We start from the raw sequence: 11,209 nt of genomic DNA, 5'->3' as shown, positions 1-11,209 counted from the left end.
TGACTGGTCTCACTTTAAAGGCAGTGGGCTCTTAATGTTACCCAGCAACTGTACCATACTTCTTTGAGCCGTTCACTCTCCTAGATGATTGTTTTATTCTTTTTCCTCTCCTGAAAACCTCCAACATCTCTTCCTCATCAAGGCAATCAGAAAAGCTTTCACAAGTACCTGACATCACATTTGTCCTCCCATTCTTTGTTAAACCTACCCTAAACAGGTTTCTGCTCTTCTGTCCCACCATTTTCAAAATGGGTCTTCTCTAAGTCACCAGTAACTTGCATCAAGTCTAGTGGTCAGTTCTCAGACTTTAGTATTCAGTGACCAGTTGATGACTCCTCTGGTATTGGGGGCTCTCTTCATTTTGCTTCTAAGGTACCATATTGTATTAGAATTGCTGTATCAATCCCAGTGCCAACACAGAACACACAATATCCAAGGTTTCTTTTCAGTTCTTTTTGTTCTTAGGATATATTCCAGTATATTCGTTTCCTAGGGCTGCTATAACAACTTACAATACCATAAAGCTGGTGGCTTAAAACAACAGAGATTTATTGTCTCACAGTTCAAGGGGCCAGAAGGCCAAACCAAAATGTCAGTGTGCCGATTCACCTTCCAAAGGCTCTAGGAAAGAGTCCTTCCTTGCCTCTTCCAGCTATTGTAGTGGCTCCAGGGATTCTTTATCTTGTGGCTACATAAAACCCCGGTCTCTGACTCTATCCTCCTGTGGCTCCCTTAGTATGTCTGTCTCTTTCTTCTATCTTATATAAGGGTGTGTGTCATTAGATTTAGGGACCACCCTAAATCCAAGATGATCTCATCTTGAGATCCTTTATTACATTGGCAAAGACCCTTTTTCCAAATAAGGTGACATTTATGGGCTCCCAGTGGACTTATTTGCAGGGGGGTTGTGGGGTTTTATATTTCAATAAACTACTCAGTAATTGTGTAGTTATAGTACTGTCATCGCAGTTACTTGAAAAATTTTTGTGTGTGATTATGGTATTATTTGATCTATAGTTGAGTTTGTTTGTTGCTGTTTGTGTTGAGTTTTAGGATTTGCTTTTTCATCCACTAATCAATAATATTGATTTTTGAGTATAGGTAACATACACAGTCATGTACCATATGATGACATTTGGTCAACAACAGACCATAATGACTGAGGTCCTATAGGATTTTAATACCGTATTTTTACTGTACCTTTTCTATGTTTAGATACACAAATACTTACTATTGTGTTATAAATGGCTACGTATACAGTACAGTAACATGCTGTTTAGGTTTGTAGCCTAGGAGCAATAGGCTATACCAGTAGCAATAGGTGTGTAGTAGGCTATACCATCTAGGTGTGTGTAGGTACATTCTATCATGTTTGCACAGTGATGAAATTGCCTAATGGTACATTTCTCAGAACGTTTGTCCCTGTCATTATGTGACACATAACTGTGTGTGTCTCCGAGGTCAAAGTTACTATTAGGAGGATATGCCCAGAATTCTCACTACCATCCCATTTTATCTTCCTTGTGGATAACCATTTTATGATTACTGTCAAGTTTATCTTAACCTAACAAGTAAGTCTGATTAACCTCATCTTAATAATGGGACAAAAACAAGCGAACTGCCCAGAGTTCCTATCTTTAAAATGGTGGTAACAAGACTTATTCATTGGATTATATTGAAGATTAAATGGGGAAAAAAAACTAAAACAACTAGCACAGTGCCTGGCACATAGTAGATTTAATTTCCTTTTTTCCCCTCTGTACCTCATAATATAGGCTATGTATTGCCTACAATTAGGGAGGCTAATCAATTTGTTCACATATAGCCTTTTCTTTCTATAAAGGAGAATTTGTGGTATATTAAACAGGCATTATAAAATATTGCCCAGAAGTTTTATCAATTTTTTGGCTTTCAGCTCCGGAAACTATAGATAGCATTTATCTATAGTTAGTAGCACTGGTTTGTAAATTTGGAATCGTGATCCTCTCATTCATTTATGTATTAGAGCAAAGTCAGACTTATTTTAAAAACAATTCTGACCTGCCTGAGGCTTCTGTCTAGAAGTGGAATGTATTTTGGGTAAGCTTCTTAAACTTCATAAAATCACCTTCTCATTTGTTCCTTGCCTTAATTGATAAAACATGTACTTCTGCTCTTAATGATATTCAGCCATATACTCTTGACATTCTAAATTTTTCTAACACTCAATTTTGAGAAATGTATTAATGGAGCACTGACTAAAGGTTGGCATTCTCTGCATTCCTGTGAATATTTCAAATTTTACTTTTAAGTTAAACCATACCATTGGAGATCTGTGTGCATGGATTGCATGATTTTGACCTCCTGTTAACTTTGCGTTTACTGGATTGTACTTTTAGGATGTGATTTCCCCCGCCCCCCAAGAAAAGAGAGGAAAAGGAGAAGTCGCCTAAAACAGATCTTTAATTTTTTTAGGAACACTATTAAGGACCTTCTCCATTATGTCATCCAGCGTCTTTCTGAGGACTTACTAGTGAAGTTACTCTCTGATTTCTGCATCTTGGAAAAGCTGTACTTTGGAACAACTACTAATTCACTTTTATTTTAAATACATAATACTTTCTTCTTTTCGTTGCTAACAAGGAGACTAAAGCCTTATTTTAGGACCAACTCTTGGAGTTTGGAGAACAATGTCTGTTTCTGTGTGCCATTTTTATTTATTTTCGATATCAAAATGTATCCTTTGCCCGGAATCTTTCCCCTGTTTATTTTTAGTCATATGTATGCATCAAAATTACCTGAAGCACTTATTAAATACCAGCTCCCATCCTTGAAAACCTTGGGTTCAGCGGGTGTAATAGATTGCATTAATAGCATCAGTTCTTTGCCATGTGACTATACCATTTACCACCTACTCCTAAAGGGGCAGATTATATTTCATTGCCCCCTGCTTTGGATTTGGTCATAGGACTCACTTTGGTATTAGTGGGCATGACATGACCAAAGGCTTGAGTAGCACTGGCAGGATTGGGCTCGTATTTTTGTGCCTCTATCATCTCCAAAAGACCATGTCCAGCCTGGCCCACTGGTTCCAGGAGAAAGGTTGAGAGACTGTAGTTTTAGGCCAGTACGTATTGAAGTATTTAGGGGAATGAACTTTGATGTTGTCACCTCTTAAATGGTTCAAGGGAGACACACCACACACACACACGCACGCACGCATGCACACCCCTGACCACCACCACCACACCACGAGTGAGGAAGGGAAACAGGAGGAAAGAGTTTGTGATTGTTTAAGCAGATGGAGCAAAATATAAACAATTGGTGAATCTGGTTAAAGATTATGGTAGTTTCTTGACTGTGTAATTTTTTAAGTTTGAAATTATATCAAAAGTAAAAGTTATCTCTTCCACCGAAAAATGTGAAAACATTTAAAACCCAAAGAAAATTGTTCTGCAAAGTTTCTAAATCAACTAATTTGAACATTAAACTTTGTTAAGTGATAAAAAATCTATACTAATGAACTATGTACTGTCCAGAATGCACAGAGTATTACTGTTTTTAAATTTTTAAATTTTGAAATAATGTAGATCCATAGGAAGTTGGGGAAAAATGTACAAGGAAGTCGTCACCCAGCTTCTCACAATAATAAAATTTTATATAAGTATATTACAGTTTCAAAACCAGGAAACTGACGTTGATACAATCCAGGAACTTGTTCAGATTTAACCAGGTGGATATGTACTGTTGTGTGCGTGTACAGCAGGGGTGTGTGTGTACAGTTGTGTGTACATGTAGTTATGTATAACAGTACCACACTCAACTTACTATTCTATCACTGTAAGCACTACTTTGGGTGCTATCTCTTCATAACTACACCTACACTCTTGTTTTTTTGTTTTTGTTTTTTCACAGGGTCTTGCTCTGTCACCCAGACTGGAGTGCAGTGGTGCAGTCACAGCTCACTGCACCCTCAACCTCCGTGGCTCAAGTGATCCTTACACCTCAGCCTCCCAAATAGCTGGAACTACAGGTGCATACTACCACACTTGACTAATTTTTGTATTTTTTGTAGAAATGGGCTTTTGCCATATTGCCCAGACTGTTTTTGAACTCTTGGGCTCAAGCTATCCATCTACCTCGGCCTCCCAAAGTTGGTATTCCAGGCTTGAGCCACTGTGCCTGGCCCACTTGGGAGTTTTCAGTCCCTGGCAACCACTAATCTTTTCACCATCTCTATGATGTTATTATTTCAAGAATGTTACAAAAATGGAATCATGTAGTTTGTAGGCTTTTGAGATTGGTATTTTTTCTACTTGGTGTAATTTCCTTTATATCATCCAAGTTGATGTTTTTACCAATAATTTTTTTCCTTTTATTGTTCTAGCATTCCGTAGTATGGATCTGCTGTGGTTGGTTTAACCATGTCTGCATTGAAGGACATTTGTTTCCAGCTTTTGGCTATTATGAAATTGTCTTAGTCCATTTTGTGCTGCTCTAACAGAATATCTGAGACTGGGTAGTTTATAAAAACAGAGATTTATTTCTTACAATTCTGGAGTGTGGCAAGTTCAAGGTTGAGGGGCCCACATCTGGGGAGGACCTTCTTGCTGTTTCATCCCATAATGGAAAGTGGAGGAGCAAGAGAGCACAAGACATTAGTGGGGAGAAATAGAAGGGGACAGAACTCTTCTTTTTATCAGGAACTCACTCCTGAGACAACAACATTAATCCATTTATGAAGGCAAAAGAGTCCTTGTGAACTAATCACCTTTTAAAGGTCCCATCTCTCAACACTGTTGTATTGGGGATTAAGTTTCCAACAAATGAACTTTAGGGGACGCAGTCAAGCCATAGCACAAATAAAGCAGCTGTGAACATTCATTTGCAGGTTTTTGCATGAACATAGTTTTCATCTCATAAACACCCAAGAATATACAATTGCCCTTTTACTTAGCATTTAGATTTTTCCTTTAAAGTTTATTCTGAGGCAATTGTTTTCATACTTTATTTGTGAAAAACTATTGTTCTTTCCAAGGCCTTAAAGCTCTGACTAATTCTGTAAACATAGTTACTGTAATTTCAGGTTAATATTTTTAAGGAGTATACATATTTTATTACATGTATTTAAGAGAGAAATGGATTCAAAACTAAGCAACTTTTAAGTGTGCCATGCTTATTAACTAAGATATGTGTGGGAGTAACCAGTAGATTATTTTTTGAAGTAGCATGAGTCAAAATAAATCAAATTGAGAGTGCCTTCAGCTTGTCTGTCAGGTGAAGAATGAACTAATTTGTATGTACCTTTTCTCCCTAGTCTTGTGTCAGTCCATCACTATGTACTAGATAATCTTCTTTCCTTAGCTAGTTTCTGTCCTTCTTCAGAGACTTGAACGTGCTAAGATCCTCATTTCTTCTTCCCCCTTTGCCTATTTAACTCTTACTTATGAGAATTCCCTCATCAGGCATTTCCTCCCTCCCCGAACATAAGTTTAATTAACCTTTTTTTCTTCTCTTGCAACAGTTTTTGTTTTGTTTTGTTTTGTTTTTCATATGAAAAACAGCTAGGACTCTGGAATGTTAAGAGTGGGGATTCTGGAATCAGACTTGGGCAAGTTACTTAATCTTTATGTGCCTCTGTTATTAATTATCTTAAAATGAATATAAAAGTAGTACCTAATTCATAAGATAAGAATTAAATGAATTAAAATATGTAAATCCCTTAGATAACAATGCTAGGCATATATTAAGCACTATGTTAGTGTCGTGAAATGTCATTACTGTTAGGGAATTTATCACAAATATGTAATTATATGTTTCGTAGTGATTATTCAGTGCATCATCCCTACTGGACTCTTACAGTCTGTGAGGGTATGTCTCTTTGGTTTACCACTGTATCCTCAACAACCACTGACGGTCCCTATTGTAGGTGTTAGGTATTAAGTGCATGATAGTGAATGCATAAAGGTTTACTTTTTAAAAGAAAATCTGGAAATCAGATAATCAAAAAGAAAGAAATTAATCACTTAGTAAGTTTCATCTCCCAGTGATAAGAAAACTTAGATAAAGAGAGGTTAAACTACTCCTTCAAGTTCAGGCAATTCAGTATTCTAATTGAAAGTGTTGTGTTTCCTTTTTAAGTCTAGTTTTGCTTCTGTGTTTATGTGTCATAATTAATTGTGTTAAAACATAATTTTAGAAACCGATCTTTCTATATCCCTCTTTTCTATACCTCCCAATTTTACTTCAATTTCTTAAACAACAATAAAAGTCCCCTGTAACATAAGATAAAGCTTTTCTTCCTAATTATCTTCTTTAGGTACTTTAAAAATCAATCAGCTATCACATATTCTGGACCCCTATTGAGTTAATATCCCAAGAGTTTCAAAACCCAGAAACAAAACAAACAAAAAAAAAACCCACCAAAAATGCTGTTTGGAGAGTTTCAGGTTTAATTAAAGAGTCTGTTCAGTTATTTTGCTGTTTGAAATCATTACCTGAGAAATTACGCTATAACACATGGTCATTTGATTTCTGTTTCCATTAGCCTTCTACCCTGGGATGTATGACTATTACATTTTCTTTTTAATAATCTGTGTTTCATAGTAAGTTTACTTTTGTGGAACTCTGTTATTAAATCAAAAATCTTACTTAAAATTTAAAAATTTTTCTAACGAACAGTTGGTATTACAGAACTAAATTTTTAAAATTTTATGTGCAGAAAGGATCTAGTATTTCATGTTATCAAAACTTGCATGTTGTGATTGGTTCATTGACCATGAGTATATTAATTTAGAAAAAAATACATCCCTAATTTATATCATACTTAATTTGTATACTTGTCATATAATGCAGAGGTCCAATGGAAAGCCTAGAAAGGTTACTGTAGGTAATGAGTTACAAGTCACTTTTCTCCATTGATAGCTTCTTTTTCTGTAAATCGAACTACTTAAAATAGTTTATAAACTTAGATCCTTAGTAAAAAGCTGTTTTTTATTGGTTTAAGTTGACTTTTTAAAAATTTATCTTCGCTGGCCAGGCGCAGTGGCTCATGCCTATAAGCCCAGCTCTTTGGGAGGTGGATGGGGGGTGGATCACCTCAGGTCATGAGTTTGAAGCCAGCCTGGCCAACATGGTGAAAGCCCATCTCTACTAAAAATACCAAAATTAGCCGGGTGGGGTGGTGCATGCCTTAATCCCAGCTACTAGGGAGGCTGAGGCACAAGAATCACTTGAACCCGTGAGTCAGAGGTTTCAGTAAGCTGAGATCATGCCACTGCACGCCAGCCTGGGTGATGGAGTGAGACTCTGTCTTAAAAAAAAAAAAAAATGGCCGGATTCAGTGGCTCACGCCTGTAATCCCAGCACTTTGGGAGGCCAAAGCAGGCGGATCACTTGAGGTCAGGAGTTTGAGACCAGTCTGACCAAGATGATGAAGCCCCGTCTTTACTAAAAATAAAAAAATTAGCTGGGCATGGTGGCGGCGCACGCCTGTAGCCCAACTACTTGAGGGGCTGAGGCGCAAGAATCACTTGAACCCTGGAGGCAGAGGCTGTAGTGAGCCCAGATCGCACCACTGCACTTCAGCCTGGGTGACAGAGTGAGACTTTGTCTTTAAAAAAAAAAAAAAAAAAAATCCTCCCTAAAAAGCTATTCCAGTATCTTTTTTCACATTCATTAGTTATATTATTTAGTGGTTATATGTAGTTCTTTTGAACTGTTTTCTGAGTTTTTGAAACCAATTGCAGAAATACAGCCCGAGGGAAACATGGTTTAGCAGTAGTAGGACTGAAAAAAAGAAGGTTTTTTTGTTTTATTTGTTGTTTTGTTTTGTTTTTGTTTGTTTGTTTTTTTGAGGTGGAGTCTCACTCTGTCACCCAGGCTGGAGTGCAGTGGCGCCATCTCAGCTCACTGCAAGCTCCGCCTCCCAGGTTCATGCCATTCTCCTGCCTCAGCCTCCTGAGTAGCTGGTACTACAGGTGCCCGTCACCACGCCCGGCTAATTTTTTGTATTTTTAGTAGAGACGGGGTTTCACCGTGTTAGCCAGGATGGTCTCTATCTGACCTCGTGATCCTCCCACCTCAGCCACCCAAAGTGCTGGGATTACAGACGTGAGCCACTGTGCCTGGCCAAAAAGAAGTTTTAATTATTGCCAACCTCACTGTGAGACTGTAGTATTTTGTACCTAACAAAAAAGTTTCCATAGTAATCCTTAGTAAAAAAAAAAAAAAAAAAACAAAAAAACAAAAAAAGCAAAACCTTCTATTACAGAAAACTATATAGTTGTTATACTGTACTTTTAAATTTTTGTTGTGTTTTTTATTGTCATATTGTTTTTTCTCACATATTTTCAGTCCACAATTGGTTGAATCCATGGATGTGGAACCTGTGAATACGGAAGGCCAACTGTACAAAAAAGACCCCAGAATTAATAAGTAAGGTTAGTAAGTTTTCAGGATACAGAATTAATATACAATATTCTATTGTATTTCTGCATCCTAGCAATTAACAATTGGAAATCAAAAATTTGTCAATTATAATAACATCAAAAATGTGAACTACTTAGGAATAAATCTGAAAAAGTATGTGAAAGCACCATAGACTGAAAACTAGTAAACATTGCTGAGCGAAATTAAAGAATATCTAAATTAGTGGAGACATATACATCATTTGTAGATCATAATGCTCAATATGGTTATCAGTTCTACCCAAATTGTTACATAGATTAAATGCTATATCTATCATATTCCAAGCAGCTTTGTAGAAATTAACAAGATGATTCTAAAATCCATATGTAACTATAAAAAAAAAAAAACCCTAGAATCAGAACAGTTTGGGGAGGGGGAATAAATTTGTACTAAAGCAGAGATATTGATTAGATAGTTGGATATGAGTCTAGTATATGGGGAAGAAGTCAGATTTAGAAATACAAATTTGGGAGCCATAAGCACAGAAGCACTGTTTTAAAATCATGCCACTGAATGAGGTCAACAGTAGAGTATGGAGAGGAAGATGAAAGGAACCAGAAGAGGATTCTGGAGTGGCCAGGTTAGTCAGCAGAACTAGGAGAATATGTTGTTCTGGAAAACAAGTAAAGAATTATTCAAGGAGGAGAGAGTGATCAACTTTGTTGATTACTAGGTCACATCATTTGGGGTGAGAGGCTTGCCCACTGAATCTAGTAATTTTAGTGCCATTGCTAACTGTGGCTAGATATTTGGTGGAATGGAGAATAAAAACACATATGATTATGGGTTCCAAGAGAAAGTAGAAGAATTAGGGATGAATATAAACAACTGAGGTAATTTTGCTGTGAAAGGGAACAGAAAAATTAAGCCATTGTTGGAGGGAGATCATAGGGGTCAAGATAAAGGGTGGGGTTTTTTGGGTTTTGTTTTTATTGCGAGTAGGGAGAATTATTTGCATATATATGTTTTATGCTGATTGGGATTATTCAATATGTGGAAAAATGGATGATACAGGAGAGAGGAGAATTGCTGAAATGGTATTTTTGAATGAGTTAGAGCAGGATAGAGATCAGTATGCAGATTATGCATAAGTGCTCCACGATTGTTTGCACCTCTTCCATGTATACCCTTTCTTGATTGCTCTTTCATGTGCTTTATTAATGATCTTACCTATTTAATTGGGAGAGTTTCCTAAAGTATCTGAAACATATTCCGTGTTCTCATACTAGATTGTCTTGAAGAATTGAGGATCAAAAATCAAAGTAGCCAGAGTTTCTTGAAAAGATTCTTAAGGCAGCCAAATTCCAAATGGCTAACAGAACCAAAATGGCAAAGACTATTGCATACTTTTATAATTTAATTTTAATATTAATATAGAAGTCTTGTTCACAAGTTTTTCTTATATTTCACATATATCTCAAAAAAGTTTCCATTTCAGTATTTAAACAAAAAAAACCCACACACTTCGGGATCTTTTGCTTTCTAATATTGTTGAATAATCAGAAGAATCTGGCCAATCTTTGATGTGCTAGTAAAAAAAAAAAACAAAACTGAATTTTTAATTTTTCCACTTATTTACATTAGTTGAAAGTGTGCCCTCTTGTGGACTATTCAGTAATTTTCACATAAAAGGCTTTTATATTGCAGACTAAGTTAATTGTATATCACATATGTTTTGGTCAAAAGTTGAGATCTAGATCTTAATTTTATAGTTCTTTAAAACCTAAACCTCATTTGGAAATAAACAGTCATTGTTTGATTTTGCATTTCTAATACGATTGTATATGAAACAGTCTTATAACAGTTTCAACTTATATAAGGGACTTGGAGACAGGCTATTTTGCAGTGTAAAAGAAGATGAGGAATAGATTTTGTTTTGGTGTGTTGGGGGTGGACTAGGAATCCAAACAATTCATAGATGCGCTTGGAAATTTCCTCTGTAGCCTCTATGTAAAAATAAATTTATAATAATCAAATTCCAGGACACAGGACTATATTTTTCCTGAGGTAGTTTGTAGTTTTGTATAGTTTGGTACAATTAAACTTTGTGTAACTAACTACAGGCCTCTGCAAATCCATTTAACTGTATAACAAACTGGGACTATTTAAAGTTATATGAAGTTTTATTTAAGTCAGTTCATAGAAGTATATAGTTTTACTCATTGTTTTATTTCTCAGCAAACGTGAACATATTTTATAAACTGCTTTTGAGAAACCCTACATCTCAACCTTATTTACTTAGTGGTAACTTTTCTTTCTCTGCATAATAGTACTCAGCAGTGTAAATATATCCTTCTAATACATGTTATAAATATATTATGTGTTATAGCTACACTGTTGGGACACACATATACATTATTGGTATCCAGCATGGTGGCTGCAGAGAACTCAGTGTTCCAGAAGCAAAGCAAGTGTCTCAAGAGAGTTTTAGAACTTTGCTTTATTTTACATTTTAAAAATTTATTGGAAGTAATTTGGAACTTTAGAAAAGCAGAAATGTTTTAAAGAAAATGAGAATTTTTACAGTGCAACTTATTGGGAACTTTTTGTTTTTGAACTAGAATTTGAGGAAGATCCTTTCAGAAGTATCTTAAATAGCATGTGAAAAATCTGTTCTTAAATAGCAGGCAGGGAAAAGGAATCTGAAGGTGGCTTGACTGAAGTGAAAGGATTCTGCTGGAGAGGTGCCACTCTCTAGGGACTCACTGACCTATTTAAAATAGTAAGTAGTACCACATAGATTTATTTATTTACTTAACCT

The 11,209-nt window shown here is 36.0% G+C and overlaps 1 protein-coding gene across 7 annotated transcripts in view; it reads left to right on the top strand.

Moving 5' to 3' along the window:
• LOC105473083 (NIPBL cohesin loading factor) overlaps positions 1-11,209 on the top strand; it is a 214,539-nt gene that overhangs the window by 85,009 nt on the left and 118,321 nt on the right. The window contains exons 2-3 of one of the 7 annotated variants that reach the window (XM_071099014.1): positions 3,895-4,012; positions 8,335-8,420. The exons of 3 other annotated variants lie outside the window; for them this stretch is intronic. The gene's annotated coding sequence lies outside the window, so the exon portion shown is untranslated. Of the gene's footprint in view, positions 1-3,894; positions 4,013-8,334; positions 8,421-9,393; positions 11,171-11,209 lie in introns of those variants that run through there. 3 more of the 7 variants (XM_011726709.3, XM_071099015.1, XM_011726710.2) reach the window with 3 other exon arrangements.

The sequence above is a fragment of the Macaca nemestrina genome, chromosome 6 (assembly GCF_043159975.1).
Source record: "Macaca nemestrina isolate mMacNem1 chromosome 6, mMacNem.hap1, whole genome shotgun sequence".
Lineage (NCBI taxonomy): Eukaryota > Metazoa > Chordata > Mammalia > Primates > Cercopithecidae > Macaca > Macaca nemestrina.
Note: the sequence above shows the minus strand (reverse complement) of the source record. Positions and strands in the feature narration are given on the sequence as shown.